The sequence below is a fragment of the Mustela nivalis genome (genome assembly GCF_964662115.1).
Source record: "Mustela nivalis genome assembly, chromosome: 15".
Lineage (NCBI taxonomy): Eukaryota > Metazoa > Chordata > Mammalia > Carnivora > Mustelidae > Mustela > Mustela nivalis.
This window is the reverse complement of record NC_139034.1, coordinates 21,549,886-21,563,694: the sequence shown is the minus strand read 5'-3', so window position 1 is coordinate 21,563,694 and position 13,809 is coordinate 21,549,886. Positions and strand designations below refer to the sequence as shown.

General features: G+C 37.6%; 1 long non-coding RNA gene across 1 annotated transcript in view; it reads left to right on the top strand.

Annotated features, from left to right (window-relative positions):
• Positions 1–13,809, top strand: part of LOC309848865 — a 42,491-nt gene that overhangs the window by 244 nt on the left and 28,438 nt on the right. The window contains exon 2 of the long non-coding RNA XR_014303345.1: positions 1,839–1,964. This is a non-coding gene — a long non-coding RNA (uncharacterized lncRNA). The remainder of the gene's footprint in view (positions 1–1,838; positions 1,965–13,809) is intronic.

The window sequence follows — 13,809 nt, the reverse complement described above, 5'->3', positions numbered from 1 at the left end:
AATATTTTGTCCCCAGCTGCGTGAAGGGGGAGAGGTGAAGCCGGGATGTGGTGATGTCACACCCTGGGACCGCTTGCTAGCAGTCAGGGACGGCAGAGCGGCCGATTTGAAAATGATACAGTGGTGAAGGAGTGGGCCAGACGGGGGCCCAAGTTCTATTTGTGTGGAGAGCTAAGCGATTTGTTCTTGATAAATATGTTTTTCTCAAATAAATTTAAAAAAATCTTAAAAAATATATGATTTTCTCTCCTGGAAACGTATTTATTTGATTTTTAATGTTTATCCTTGGCTATGACCGCTGAGGTAAGCCTTTGATACTGTTTTCATTAAATTCAGTGAAAATGTGCGAAAAGCAGCAATGAATAACAAACGAAAAAAAAAAAACAAAACCCTCAATAGACGATCTATCATTTTTACCAGTTGTGGCACAGATGCTGGTTGTTAAATCTTAAATTAGCCAGATCTCGCGGGGGGACCGATCCTGCGAGGTCTTGTACGAAGCCGTCGAGTAGTTGTGCTCTTTCCAAGTACTCCTTCCTCCTTGCGTAGTCGGGTTTTGCATTCCACCTGTTGCTAAGGAAAGCAATGCTCTCCAACCAATGATAAGTCCACGCACATTAAGGTGTTTGGGTGTGCATGTGTGAGTAGATCACCAGCAGCTACATTTCAAAGAGAGGCACGGTAGATGGGAGAAAGTTTGGAATTCGACAGACCTGGGTGGCACCGTCCTGTTGTGACCAGGCCGAGTTAGTGAGAGCCTGTGTGAGCTGTGGCTTTCTCGGTGGCCAGAGGCGCGGTCAGTGGTGTGCTAGACCCGGTGGATGAGAGCCAGTTGTGAAAATATCAGGAGTTTAATGAGCTGGAGTCTAAACACCTTCATTTCTAAAAATTAAATTGCCTCAACAATTAAATTATGTTCAAAACAAAAGTTAAAAGCCTCAAAACTTATCACTTTCTAATTGTGTTACAGTGTTTTACTGTAGCAACGCTTATAAGAATAGTTATGTCTATTGTATCTGTATGTGGAAATACTATGGAGTGATGTGATACTGCACCTCTTAGCTCTGCATACATTGATGTCACAGTGGTTGCTTGAAACTAGCCATGGTAAGAGTATTTACACAATGGAAATTGCCAAATGAAACAAAACGGAGCTCGATTTACTAAATGTCCGATTGTCTTCAGACTTAAAAATGTTAACAAAGATTCAACTTAAAACATTTGATCTGTGGCTGTCACATTGTCAATAGCTTCCCAAAATTGAGGAAATAAATATTCTTTCAGTATTTGAAAACTACCGTGATGTCAGCAAAGTAGTTGCTTACATCAATGAAGAACAAGTGAAGTCCTAGCATACATTTTCATTGTTTCACTTTTGTCTTACTCATAAATATAAACAAAAATATCAGCCAACATTCATGTCTGAACTACACTCTGTCAGTGATGTGAGCAACTTCTTTGCTGATTTGGATAAAAATCAAGCATTTATTTATAGTTTGAATTCATGACACTGCTGTTACTGCTGTTGGTGAAATAATTATAAAAACTGACAGTGTGTTTTACAAGTAACAAGTCACTGACGTGTGGGTGTATGGAATTTACAATAAAGTGACTTGTGATTTTTATCATTATTTGTTAAGATCCTACCCTCAATAGTCTTTCTTGCCTTCCCCCATTCCACCTAGTATCTTCTTTCTTCCCAATGAGAACTTTGTTGATGATATGAATCATCATGAGATGAGAAATTTGTTTATGATAATCTATATTGCATGTTATATTTTATATTATTTTTTTCATTCAATTATTTTTTTTAAAGATTTTATTTATTTATTTGACAGACAGACATCACAAGTAGGCAGAGAAGCAGGCAGAGAGAGGGAAGCAGGCTTCCCGCTGAGCAGAGAGCCGGATGCGGGGTCATGACCTGAGCCGAAGGCAGAGGCTTAACCCACTGAGCCACCCAGGTACACCCATTCAATTATTTTTTAAAAAATTATTTATTCTTTGCTTCCAGAATGGTAAAAGGCATATTAAGATAATGAAATGAACACAGAGTTAATTTTTGTATTTCTTTGTATTTCTTGCCTCTATCAGTCCATAGATAATGCATGACTATAACAAAAAGCAGACTATGCTTAGACTTCCACATACATTCTTTGCATTTTGTTTAGGAAAGCCAGGAGATCACTTCCTTTGAAAGAGGATTTCAAAGAGTTGCTGGATATGTAATACTTTGATGATAATGTTATCAGTGTAAGAGTAGAGGACTTCTATGGGAAGAAATATTCTTGGACATTAGTGTGTGATGTTTTGACTTTAGTCAGAGGTTAAATGCCTATGTATTTGATCTTTCATACCCCAGTCATCCTTGAATCTAACTTAATTGTCACAAAATGCCTTACCTAAATATAAATAAAATATAGAACAGCAGTGAAATATTTATAAGATGACCTCTGCTGGTTCATTTACAACAAGGGAGTTCCTCTATCCCCATGTGATATGTATTCATAACACTTGTGATGTTATTAGATGCTCACACTACCAAACTGAGTTCTCATTTGAACATAAGCCAGGGAACTTTAAAAAATAAATATTTTATTTATTTATTTGATGGAGAGAGAGAGTGCACAAGTAAGCAGAGTGAGGGGCAGGGCGAGAAGCAGGGTCTCCCCTGAGCAGGGAGCCCAATGCATGGCTCCATCTAGGACCCAGGGATCATGATCTGAGCCGAAGGCAGCTGCTTAACCAACTGAGCCACCCAGGCGCCCCAAGCAGGGAAACATTTTTCAAACTATTTCTAAGTAAGTCAGAGAAGTTTGTTCTCATGGAAATAGTGTGACTGGAAGAACAATGAGAGGCAAGACTTGATCTATATGAACATAGAGTTGGCATCTGGACCCATTTGCTATGACAGTAAACGTCTGGGTTTCATTGAGAAACAGGTTATCTTTTCATCCTTCTTGAGCTATGTGTGGAGATAGGGAGGACTTAAAATCTCCTGGAGGCTTCATGGTTTAGTTTAAATTATACAACTAAATTGTTTTTCTAATTAGGATTTTTTTCTAAAGATTAACTGAAATAAGGAATTACATCCCATCAATTTATAGCAGCATTACTTTTTCCAGAGATGAGAGATCTTAGAGGTGTGGGTAGGTTACTTTATCAAAAGTCCATTCTAGTAGATAGTTTTTAGACAAAACAACATTCTAATGACTGATTAAAGAGGCTAACTCTGGTAGCACAATGTTAGAAGTAATGTTCACTCTGAGACACCTTAGTCTGGTGGCCTTAAGCTCTATTTTGACATAAGTCTTAGCATGATAGTTTCATCAAGGGAATTTGAGATGATTTGAAAGGACACATGATATATAATAGGGAAGCAAGGAAAGAGTCACAATCATATGGTACATAAAACATGCATTTTGCCTTTTGATGTAGTTGTTGTTGGTAGTACCGCTAGGTTTATGCCTAAAAACCTGGTATTCTGGTAAATTCTGTCTTGCACAATCCCCATCAAAAAAAGGGGGGGGAAATAACATATTATGTTTATAATTGCATATGCCATATAATAGGATAGAACTTCTTTTTGAGTAGCTATTGATGGAAACCAAATCTGTGCTTATGATATTACACATTTGATGACTAGGATAATTTTCCGCGAGTTGGTTTGTGGCTCCATACCTTTCAAACCCCTTTTCTTCTCCAGTGTCTCATGTTAAGAGCCACAGGACACATTTGTCACATTCATATTGTGATTCGACCTCCGATTGTACACTTTTCTTGTCTCGATGCCCAGCAAGTCAGTACAGTATAGGCAGGAGGAACATTCCTGAAAACCTGGACTACATGGGAGAGTGGGGGAGAGAGAGAGTTAGCAATCCTTTTACTATGAACCACATAAATATATCCCACTAAACCCCAACTAACTCATCCTTAACTCATCCTCAACCCCAACTCATCCTCCCCCAGTCAGGTCTCCACATGTCTAGATTCTCTTCAACACCACCAAGCACAAGAAGAAATATGACAGGAGGGAGGTCCAAGTAGAAAGAGACAGGGGTCTCAAGATTAAGTCGCTTACTTTCTTTTGCAAAAACACATGCCCATGTCAATACATTGCTGCCACCCTCCCAACCTTAGACAGGAAGAAAGGAGCTTAACCATCATCATTTGTGTGTAAATCTACCTCAGTTCATTAGTACTTTGTCCAATAAGTACTTTGCTTCTCAGAGAAGAAATCTTCTATTTGAGTTTAAGGGTCCACTTAGGAGGATTGGGTTTAGAATTATCTTAGGGAAAGGATTACCTATTATCCAAGCATTTGAAAATGCAATTGTGCTGGCTTCTAATCATTGGAGCTCATCTTTTCATTTTCTTTATGAAATCCCTTAAGAATTTCTTTCTAATAAGCTCCAAAAGAATATTATTCCTAAATTACCAGGAGACAGTGAGAACTGGCCTGTCTCATAGATTTACTTTATTATAGGACATAAGATTCTGGCAGTTAATAAGTGCTCAACTAAGGATAACATCAGGATAAGCAGTTTGTTAAAGGAGCTGAAATGGTAGGGTTTGGAAGAATTTATTTGTTCTCTTTAAACCTGTTGCATCTGCTCTTTCTCACCCCCAGACAATCTTTTGGGAATATCTCATTATTTTTCTGTTTACTAATAATCAGACTCATTTTAAGATTTAAACAACCCCAGGGAAATATATCAAAACTTCATTTTCTTCTCCATTTACTTTTTTTTTTTAAAAGATTTTATTTATTTATTTGACAGACAGAGATCACAAGTAGGCAGAGAGGCAGACAGAGAGAAAGGAGAAAGCAGACTCCCTGCTGAGCAGAGAGCTGTATGCAGGGCTTGATCCCAGGACCCTGGGATTATGACCTGAGCCAAAGGTAGAGGCTTTAACCCACTGAGCCACCCAGGTGCCCCTCTCCATTTACTTTAAAGTTTCTCTCCTCCACCATAACTCAAGGTTGACCAAGTTTGAAACTGACTGGGTGGTGGTGGGCTTGGTTTCTTTATCTCCCACCCTCCACTTTCTCCCCTATTTACAATTGCTATTTCTGAACCCTCTAAGTCAGGCATAGGGATAAGGGGAACTTTTGAAGAACGAAAGCTTATGTGGCATGTGTTTTTGTAGTCCACAGTTATAACCCTTCATGCAGCAGATGCCTTAAAGCTGGCTTTATTCCTGGCGGATACTTCAATGAATTCTGTTTTCCTGATTTTGGTGATACCATTTCCATGCATCTTTCTGCTGGGATCTATATACCTCATCCTTTCAGAATAACTCAAGGCCAGCTACCTTGCCCCATCATGGTTGGAAGAGTGGCTGGTTTCTGTTGCTCCTAGCTTTTCACTGTGTTATGAAGATAGCTTCATCCATTTTTAAGGAAGAGTCTGTAAACAATCCCTGTCACCCCCCTGAACTCTATAAGGTATATGTGCAGTTTCTCTGAAATGTTCTTTTTAAGCTCAGCACATTCATCTTGAAAGATGCAATGAGGGAACACATCGTTCACCTGCAACTCCCTTCAAAAAAGTCCTCTTCAATCTTTCTCATTCTTGTCACACTCTTAACTTCTCTTATATGTAAAGGGATGATGATAGTGGGGAATGAGTTTCAGGTTATAGAACCAGTTTGGAGCCACACTGGTGTCCTGGCACCTATGTACGGGCACTTACCATATATTATTTTCATCTTTGGGGGCTCACTGAGAACTGTGAGACAATAGGAAGGAAAGTAGTTGTAATTTTGGAAGTCGTAACTTGTGCCACTTAGATTGTCCATATATATTTTTTTCATGGTCTACTGTTATTTTCTCATTCATCCCTGCCATTTTTCATTCAGAAAGGTTCTAAGTCATCCCTTCATCAACCCAGTTTTTGTACCATTACCTTGAGCAATCGCTAGTGCCTTCAATTTACGTTACCATCATCATTATCATCAAATCTGTGCAGACAGCTTTGTATGAATTGCACTAAAATAGGTAGGTAATAGTTTGAGATAATACTGAATTTGAAAGTAATTAAAAGATAATAAAACTATTTTAGACCCCTCATTGCCATCAGAGAGTCCCTGCCTTCTGAGCCTAGAAACCATACCATAAAAGGACTCATTTCTTAATTACATATTAGAGGTGTTTAGGAAAAGAACCTTCATCTCTAAGGAGGAAGATACTATCTTTTCAGAAGACACAAAAGCAGTAGGCATTGAATACAGTGATTCTAAGAGAAAAGCTGAGAATATGAAGCTAGATTGGAGACACAATTTAACAAATTAAACTGGGGATAGGGACCTTCTGACTAAAAATAATGGACTCCCTAAGGAAGTAGTGTGACCAAGGATAAAAGTTTGAAATGCAATATTCTAAAGCCACCCAGGAGGTCTGAGCACTAGAGAATAATCTTGTATAGATGAAGGTGATCAAAGGTCAATTACAGAAATATTTGTTCTCAGGGAGCTGAGAACGAACAAATGGTGACTTAGAAGATGTGCAAAACATGTAATTTTTACTCTGAAAGACAGAGCAGGGTGGAATCAACCCACTGACAGAAATGTCTCTCTGGAGAGTGAATTGAAGAGGAGAGTTTTCTCAAATTCATCAAACACATAAATAGAATTGGTCTTGTGACACCCAAACCAAAATACTGACTCCATACCACCCACAGACCTGGTTTCAGTCTAAATACAACTTGAGTGTTCCTGCGAAGTAAGGGAAATCCCTTTATCCTGTGGATCAAAGCATCTGCCTTCAAAATTTTAGGGGACTTTTTGTGAAAAGTAGAGCACTGAAAACCAATCTTGCCTTCTTTTGAAACTTTATGGTGTCAGTCTTCAAGCTAAGCAAATGTCACAGCCTCCTTGTGAGAGAAAAAGGACAGGTAACAGAGACAGACAGGTAGGTAGAACTAGTATGTTTTTAGGTGATGAATGGCTGGTAAGTGTCTAAATTTGGGAATATTTATTTTTATTTTTTTATTTTAATTGCAGCATAATATACAGTGTTGTATTACTTTCAGCAGTACAGTATATTGATTCAACAATTCTATACATTACTCAGTGCTTATCATAATAAGTGTACTCTTAATCCCCTTAACTTATTTCACCCATCTCTCCACCTTCCCTCCAGTTTCCATCAGGTTGTTCTTTATATTTAAGGGTCTGTTTTTGTTTTGTTTCTTTTTTATTTTATTCATTTTCTGTTTATTAAATTCCACATATGAGTGAAATCATATGATATTTGTTTTTCTCTGTCTTATTTCACTTAGCATTATACCCTTTAGATCCATCCTTGTTGTTGCAAATGGTGAGATTCCATTCTTGTTACGGCTAAGTAATATTCCATTGTATAGATATATGCCACCTCTTCTTTTTTTTTAAAGATTTTATTTATTTATTTGACAGAGAGAGATCACAAGTAGGCAGAGAGGCAGGCAGAGAGAGAGGAGGAAGCAGGCTCCCTGCTGAGCAGAGAGCCCGATGCAGGACTCGATCCCAGGACCCTGAGATCATGACCTGAGCCGAAGGCAGCGGCTAACCCACTGAGCCACCCAGGCGCCCTATGCCACCTCTTCTTTATCTGTTCATCTGTTGATGGACATCTGGGTTGCTTTCATAATTTGGCTATTGTAAATAGTGCTGCAATAAACATAAGATGCATATATCTTTTCAAATTAGTGTTTTCATATTTCTTAGGTAAATACCCAGTAGGGGAATTACTGGATTATATGGTATTTCTGTTTTTAATTTTTTGAGGACCCTCCATTCTGTTTTCTACAGTGGCTATCCCAGTTTGCATTCCCACCAACAGTGTAAGAGGGTTCTTTTTTTTTTTTCTTCTCCACATCCTTGTTAACAGTTACTTCTTGTGTTTTTTATTTTAGCTTTCTGACTGGTATGAGGTGATATCTCACTGTGGTTTTGATTTGTTTTCCCCTGATGCTGAATGATGTTGAGCATCTTTTCATGTGTCTATTGGCCATCTGTGTGTCTTCTTTGGAGAAATGTCTGTTCATGCCTTCTTCCCATTTTTTAATTGGATTATTTGTTTTTTGGTGTCCAGTTGTATAAGTTCTTTATATATTTTGGATACTAATCTTTTCCAGATATGTCACTTGCAAATATCTTCTCCAATTCAGCAGGTTGTGTTTTAGTTTTGTTGACTGTTTCCTTTGTTGTGAACAAGCTTTTCATTTTGATATAGTCCCAATAGTTTATTTTGCTTTTGTTTCCCTTGCCTCAGGAAACATATCTAGAAAAATGTTTCTATGGCCAATGTCAGAGAAATTGACATTTCTACCTGTACTCTCTTCTAGGGTTTTTATGGTTTCAGATCTTATATTTAGGGTTTTCATCCATTTTGAGTTTTTGTATATGGTATAAGAAGGTGGTCCAGTTTCATTCTTTTGCATGTAGCCATCCAGTTTTCCCAACACCATTTGTTGAAAAGATGGTCTTTTTCTCATTGCATATTCTTGCCTCTTTGTTGCAGATTAATTGACCATATATGGGTGGGTTTATTTCTGAGCTTTCTGTTCTGTTGATCCATATGTCTGTTTCTGTGCCAGTATCATACTGTATTTTTTTTTAAAGATTTATTTATTTATTTGACAGAGAGAGATTACAAGTAGGCAGAGAGGCAGGCAGAGAGAGAGAGAGGAGGAAGCAGGCTCCCTGCTGAGCAGAGAGCCCGATGCGGGACTCGATCCCAGGACCCTGAGATCATGACCTGAGCCGAAGGCAGCGGCTTAACCCACTGAGCCACCCAGGCGCCCCATACTGTTTTGATTACTATAGTTTTGTAGTATATCTTGAAATTGCTACAACTTTATAGTATATCTTGGAATTGAGGTATATTAGTTTAGTTCTTTTTCAAAGTTGCTTTGGCTATTCAGGGTCATTTTGGTTCCATACAAACTTTAGGATTATTTTTTCTTGTTCTATGGTAAATGCTGTTGGTATTTTGATAGGGATTGCATTAAATCTATAGATTGCTCAAGTAGTATGGACATTTTATCAGTATTCTTGCAATTTATGAGCAGGGGCTATCTTTCCATTCTTTGTTTGTTTCATCAGTGGTTTATAGTTCTCACTGGCAGGTCGCTTTCTTCTTCCCTCTCCCAGGCCTAAGAAACCACTAATCTATTTTTTTCTATTGATTTTCATATTCTAGACATTTCATTACATGGCATCATACAAAGTGTGGTATTTTGTGACTGTTTTCTTTCACTCAGCATATCAGTAATTAATTTTTCCAATAAAATTTTAAATAAAAACTCAACTGAGTAATTTTAAAATCTTTTTTCAAAGATTTTATTTATTTATTTGACAGAGATCACAAGCAGGCAGAGAGGCAAGCAGAGAGAGAGAGAGAGAGGAGGAAACAGGCTTCCTGCTGAGCAGAGAGCTGTATGCAGGGCTTGATCCTAGGACCCTGGGATCATGACCTGAGCTGAAGGCAGAGGCTTTAACCCACTGAGCCACCCAGGCACCCCTAATTTTAAAGTCTTAATTGGCTTTATTAATGGAGTCATGAATTGGGCAGCCTCCTATCTAGCAAGTAGAGGGAAGCTTTAAGGAGCTACAGAAAAGGAAAGTTTTTAATGGTAGGGAGCAGGAAAAAAGAAATTATTAGCAAAAATCCCTCATTGTTTTACAAGACCAGTGCCCTAACCCCTGAGCTATGGAGCCTTCCCCTAACCTCATGGTTTTAGGCAAAGTCACCTTGCTAAGGGGTCTGTCTGTAAATTTCCTATTGCTGACCAGGAAATCCCCATGTATTTCTGGTGGGTTGAAACCAGTTAGGTACTAAGTTTTGGCTTACTGACTTGGACCTTGTGATGTCTATCTTAATCTAAGTGATGCCATTTGGGGTGTGTGATTTTGTTTTTAACGACTTTTATTGAACTTGTGTTATTTACACAGTGCTATAAATAGCCTTGGAAATACCAAGATAAATAAGAAACTCTTCGTTCAAGTAGCTTAGAGTAATGGTCCTTGACTATGTGTATTAGTCAGAGTTCTTGAGATTTGTTATAGAAATGGCTTATACATGAGAAGTCCCATGATTCCCAACTGCCAGCTCCAGAACCAGGCTTGCTGGTGGTGTAATTCCCTCTAGGTTCTAAGACTTGAGAACGAGGATCCTCAGTGGCCTAGAGCAGGAGAATATGGATGTCCCAGCTCAACAGAGCAAATTCACCTTTCCTCAGCCTTTTTTTTTTTTTTTTCCTGTTTAGCCCTCAGTGGACTGGATAGTGCCCACCCACATTGGTGAGGGCAATATTCTTTACCCAGTTTACTGATTCAAATGCTAATCTTTTCCAGAAACACCCTCATGGACACACTTAGAAATAATGTTTTACCACCTATCTGGGTTATCCCTTAACCTAGTCAACTTGATACATAAAATTCATCATCACACTCTATTAGACCCAAGGTTGGTCGACCTTTCTTTCTTTTAAAAAATAGTTTGTAAAATTCCTTCTCTACCTCAAAATGAAATTTTAATTTAGTTTAATTAACATTTAATATAATTTACTTGTATACACAATTTAAAAATCAACATTGTCCTCAGGGGCTGGGACAGAGAGGAATGGGGAGATGATTAGTGGGTATAGAGTTTCAGTTTTGCAAGACCAAATTATTCTGGAGATTGGTTGGACAACAATGTGAACACTATTAAAATATATATTTAAAGTAGTTAAGATGGAAAATTTATGTCATATATATTCATCCACAATTTTAAAAGAATCAACTTTATCCTAAATGCAATATAAAAGAGATACACAAGCAGAGAGAGTCAATTATCATATGGTTTCACTTATTTGTGGAGCATAACAAATATCATGGAGGACAAGGGGTGTTAGAGAGGAGAAGGGAGTTGGGGAAAATTGGAAGGGGAGGTGAATCACGAGAGACTATGGACTCTGAAAAACAATCTGAGGGGTTTGAAGTGGCGGGGGTGTGGGAGGTTGGGGTACCAGGTAGTGGGTATTATAGAGGGCATGGATTGCATGGAGCACTGGGTGTGGTGAAAAAATAATGAATACTGTTTTTCTGAAAATAAATAAATTGAAAAAATAAAAAAAAAAGAGATACACACAAAAAAAATAATATATAAGCAAATAATGCATCTAACATTTTAATTTTCAGGGACAATTAGCTTGGAAAATATAATGATGTAGTTAGATGCTTTTATCTACTAAAATGAATAAGAAGATTAGAAGTCTTTCCTTACAAGGGTTAAAGAACAAAAAAAGAGCAGAGACATGGTGGCCCCCAGAATAGGAATAGTTTAGGATAAGCTAAAATAAACCAAATTAGTTTGTATGTGATAGGAAAGAGGGAGAAACATTTAACTGAAGTAGGGAAAACATGTGAAGAGAAGTTGCAGGCTGTCAAAGGAAGAAGGTGATGAAGAATGAGTTGGGCATTATTTTTATTTTTATTTTTTTAATATTTTATTTATTTATTTGACAGAGATCACAAGTAGGCAGAGAGGGAGGCAGAGAAAGAGAAGGAAACAGGCTCCCCGCCAAGCAGAGAGCCCGATGTGGGGCTCGATCCCAGGACCCTGAGATCATGACCCAAGCCGAAGGCAGAGGCTTTAACCCACTGAGCCACCGAGGCGCTCCTGGGCATTATTTTTAAATGAAGGGGGAAATTATTTTCTATATTATGACATGAAGTAGTAGAAAGATATCTCAGAAAACTTTTACGCTATCAAAAATTCCATAATTGGGGCGCCTGGGTGGCTCAGTGGGTTAAGCCGCTGCCTTCGGCTCAGGTCATGATCTCAGGGTCCTGGGATCGAGTCCCGCATCGGGCTCTCTGCTCAGCGGGGAGCCTGCTTCCCTCTCTCTCTCTCTGCCTGCCTCTCCGTCTACTTGTGATTTCTCTCTGTCAAATAAATAAATAAAATCTTTAAAAAAATATTCCATAATTTATTAAGTTATATATCCAGCTTTTAGAAATTAAAAATATGTCAAAGACTATTTTTTAATAAGCAACAATGAATAAAAATAGACTGGAAAAAGAAGTAGTCATACAAGAGGCTATGGAGAGATAACGCCTCTCTCTGGGGCCTCAATATCAGAGTTAAACAGAAACAAAACAAGTAACCAAAAACTTAACACATAGTTTCAAAACATAAGTTTGTAACATGTATGTCTTATAAGAGTGCTTAAAATTAACATGAAAGTATGAAATATTTGAAAACTACCTTTCATTGAAATTCAATGAGATATCTGTTTTAATATTTTGTATTGTCTATTAAAGTTAGTTTAAAATGTCCTGTCACATCTTTGCAGTTGGTTTACATGACAATGAGCACACTAAAACAACTCTCAGCTATAAAGATAGCAGGAAATTAAGAGTCACTTATGGTTTGTCTCCCTCCCAATCCCATCTTCTTTCATTTATTCTTCTCGTACCCACTTAAGCCTCCATGTTGCATCACCACTTCCTCATATCAGGGAGATCATATGATAGTTGTCTTTCTCCGCTTGACTTATTTCGCTAAGCATGATATGCTCTAGTTCCATCCATGTTGTCGCAAATGGCAAGATTTCATTTCTTTTGATGGCTGCATAGTATTCCATTGTGTATATATACCACATCTTCTTGATCCATTCATCTGTTGATGGACATCTAGGTTCTTTCCATAGTTTGGCTATTGTGGACATTGCTGCTATAAACATTCGAGTACACTGGGGGAGGGGGTTTGGGAGAAGGGGGTGGTATTATGGACATTGGGGAGGGTATGTGTTTTGGTGAGTGCTGTGAAGTGTGTAAACCTGGTGATTCGCAGACCTGTACCCCTGGGGATAAAAATATATGTTTAGAAAAAATAAAAAATTATATTAAAAAAAAATTTACTCAACAAAACAAACAAACAAAAAAAAAGATAGCAGGAAATGCTGCCATAATTTAGGTCATTTTCAAATAGGTGGGTGTGAAAGTCTTAGCTAGATCCTAAACCTTTTTAAATAGATTGGTTAAATCATGGTTTGTCCAAAAGTCCTTTTGAAGATCAATTAATTTCTTTTGGAAATGCTTGCTGACATATTTCACATCTGTTTAAAACCATTAAAACTGTTTAAAAAAGTTCAGAATCTTCTATTGTAAAAGTTAACTGTCTGATTATTAACTGAGTCTAATTATTATTGCATCCAAATGAGAGCAATATATTTCTGAGTCAAGTATTTTTAATCTGTCTTCATGTTAGATAGATAATACTGCAAGGCTGAAAACTGTAAAAGTCCCCGGTGAGCAAGGTTATTTTTAAGTATTTCATTTATTGAAAAAAGAAAATTCCCTTCAATTTTAATGAGATTGGTCCCCTTTCCTTAAGGTTTAAGAAGGAGGTCATTGATGCTCTAAATGTCCCTTTCCAATGGAGAGATCTGATGATTCCCCTTGATCCACGTGATAGCATTAGTTTAATAGGATAAGAATTGCTCTTTTCTACTTCCTATGTGAGTGAATATGAAGGATAAGCATTATATGATGTTTTCTGCCAAAAATTTTTAACATGAATCTAATTAAGCCCATAGAATGAATTTCCTGTTTACAGGAGAGAGGGAGCAATAAGTTAAACTACACCATAAGGAGACAATCAGAAGCATCCAGAATGTGGAATTGTGAAACGCAAGTGGCCTAGTGGTCACTTTATTTTTTTTTTAAAGATAGATTCAAGAAATTTTCTAGATTAAAGAAATGAAAGAGTTGTATAACAAACGAATACAAAGTGTGAACCTTGATTAGATCCCTATTGAAAACAACAAAAAACAA